Below are 3,233 nucleotides of genomic sequence, written 5' to 3'. Positions count from 1 at the left end.
GACCGGATGCCATGATCTTCGTTTTCTGAATGTTGAGCTTTAAGCCAATTTTTTCACTCTCCACTTTCACTTTCACCAAGAGGCTTTTTAGTTCCTCTTCACTTTCTGCCATAACTGTGGAGCCATATGCATATCTGAGGTTATTGTTATTTCTCCTGGCAATCTTGATTCCAGCTTGTGTTTCTTCCAGTCCAGCGTTTCTCATGATGTACTCTGCATATAGGTAAAATAAGCATGGTGACACTATACAGCCTTGACTTACTCCTTTTCCTATTTGGAACCAGTCTGTTTTTCCATGTCCAGTTCTAACTGTTGCTTCCTGACCTATATATATAGGTTTCTCAAGAGGCAGGTCAGGTGATCTGGTATTTCCATCTTTTTCAGAATTTCCCACAGTTTATTGTGATCCACACAGTCAAAGGCTTTGGCAGAGTCAATAAAGCAGAAATAGATGTTTTCTGGAACTCTCTTGCTTTTTAGATGATCCAGCAGATGTTGGCAATTTGATCTCTGGTTCCTCTGCCTTTTCTAAAACCAGCTTGAACATCAGGAAGTTCATGGTTCACGTATTGCTGAAGCCTGGCTTGGAGAATTTTGAGCATTACTTTACTAGCGTGTGAGATGAGTGCAATTGTGCGGAAGTTTTAGCATTCTTTGGCATTGCCTTTCTTTGGGATTGGAATGAAAACTGACCTTTTCCAGTCCTGTGGCCACTGCTGAGTTTTCCAAATTTGCTAGCATGTTGAGTGTAGCACTTTCACAGCATCATCTTTCAGGATTTGAAATAGCTCAACTGGAATTCCATCAGCTCCACTAGCTTTGTTCCTAGTGATGCTTTCTTTTCTTTTCTTTTTTTTAAATTTTATTTTATTTTTAAACTGTACATAATTGTATTAGTTTTGCCTAATATCAAAATGAATCCACCACAGGTATACATGAGTTCCCCATCCTGAACCCTCCTCCCTCCTCCCTCCCCATACCATCCCTCTGGGTTGTCCCAGTGCACTAGCCCCAAGCATCCAGTATCGTGCATCGAACCTGGACTGGCAACTCGTTTCATACATGATATTTTACATGTTTCAATGCTATTCTCCCAAATCTTCCCACCCTCTCCCTCTCCCACAGAGTCCATAAGACTGTTCTATACATCAGTGTCTCTTTTGCTGTCTCGTACACAGGGTTATTGTTACCATCTTTCTAAATTCCATATATATGCGTTAGTATACTGTATTGGTGTTTTTCTTTCTGGCTTACTTCACTCTGTATAATAGGCTCCAGTTTCATCCACCTCATTAGAACTGATTCAAATGTATTCTTTTTAATGGCTGAATAATACTCCATTGTGTATACATACCATTGATTTCTTATCCATTCATCTGCTGATGGACATCTAGGTTGCTTCCATGTCCTGGCTATTATAAACAGTGCTGAGATGAACATTGGGGTACACGTGTCTCTTTCCCTTCTGGTTTCCTCAGTGTGTATGCCCAGCAGTGGGATTGCTGGATCATAAGGCGGTTCTATTTCCAGTTTTTTAAGGAATCTCCATAGTGGCTGTACTAGTTTGCATTCCCACCAACAGTGTAAGAGGGTACCCTTTTCTCCACACCCTCTCCAGCATTTATTACTTGTAGACTTTTGGATAGCAGCCATTCTGACTGGCGTGAAATGGTACCTCATAGTGGTTTTGATTTGCATTTCTCTGATAATGAGTGATGTTGAGCATCTTTTCATATGTTTGTTAGCCATCTGTATGTCTTCTATGGAGAAATGTCTATTTAGTTCTTTGGCCCATTTTTTGATTGGGTCATTTATTTTTCTGGAGTTGAGCTGTAGGAGTTGCTTGTATATTTTTGAGATTAGTTGTTTGTCAGTTGCTTCATTTGCTATTATTTACTCCCATTCTGAAAGCTGTCTTTTCACCTTGCTAATAGTTTCCTTTGTTGTGCAGAAGCTTTTAAGGTTAATTAGGTCCCATTTGTTTATTTTTGCTTTTATTTCCAATATTCTGGGAGGTGGGTCATAGAGGATCCTGCTGTGATGTATGTCAGAGAGTGTTTTGCCTATGTTCTCCTCTAGGAGTTTTATAGTTTCTGGTCTTACGTTGAGATCTTTAATCCATTTTGAGTTTATTTTTGTGTATGGTGTTAGAAAGTGTTCTAGTTTCATTCTTTTACAAGTGGTTGACCAGATTTCCCAGCACCACTTGTTAAAGAGATTGTCTTTAATCCATTGCATATTCTTGCCTCCTTTGTCAAAGATAAAGTGTCCATATGTGCGTGGATTTATCTCTGGGCTTTCTATTTTGTTCCATTGATCTATATTTCTGTCTTTGTGCCAGTACCATACTGTCTTGATAACTGTGGCTTTGTAGTAGAGCCTGAAGTCAGGTAGGTTGATTCCTCCAGTTGCATTCTTCTTTCTCAAGATTGCTTTGGCTTTTTGAGGTTTTTTGTATTTCCATACAAATTGTGAAATTATTTGTTCTAGCTCTGTGAAGAATACTGTTGGTAGCTTGATAGGGATTGCATTGAATCTATAAAGTGCTTTGGGTAGTATACTCATTTTCACTATATTGATTCTTCCAATCCATGAACATGGTATATTTCTCCATCTGTTAGTGTCCTCTTTGATTTCTTTCACCAGTGTTTTATAGTTTTCTATATATAGGTCTTTAGTTTCTTTAGGTAGATATATTCCTAAGTATTTTATTCTTTCCGTTGCAATGGTGAATGGAATTGTTTCCTTAATTTCTCTTTCTGTTTTCTCATTATTAGTGTAGAGGAATGCAAGGGATTTCTGGGTGTTGATTTTATATCCTGCAACTTTACTATAGTCATTGATTAGTTCTAGTAATTTTCTGGTGGAGTCTTTAGGGTTTTCTATGTAGAGGATCATGTAATCTGCAAACAGTGAGAGTTTTACTTCTTTTCCAATTTGGATTCCTTTTATTTCTTTTTCTGCTCTGATTGCTGTGGCCAAAACTTCCAAAACTATGTTGAATAGTAATGGTGAAAGTGGGCACCCTTGTCTTATTCCTGACTTTAGAGGAAATGCTTTCAATTTTTCACCATTGAGGACAATGTTTGCTGTGGGTTTGTCATATATATCTTTTATTATGTTGAGGTATGTTCCTTCTATTCCTGCTTTCTGGAGAGTTTTGATCATAAATGGATGTTGAATTTTGTCAAAGGCTTTCTCTGCATCTATTGAGATAATCATATGGTTTTATT

This window comes from Bubalus bubalis, chromosome 17 (assembly GCF_019923935.1).
Source record: "Bubalus bubalis isolate 160015118507 breed Murrah chromosome 17, NDDB_SH_1, whole genome shotgun sequence".
Lineage (NCBI taxonomy): Eukaryota > Metazoa > Chordata > Mammalia > Artiodactyla > Bovidae > Bubalus > Bubalus bubalis.
Note: the sequence above shows the minus strand (reverse complement) of the source record.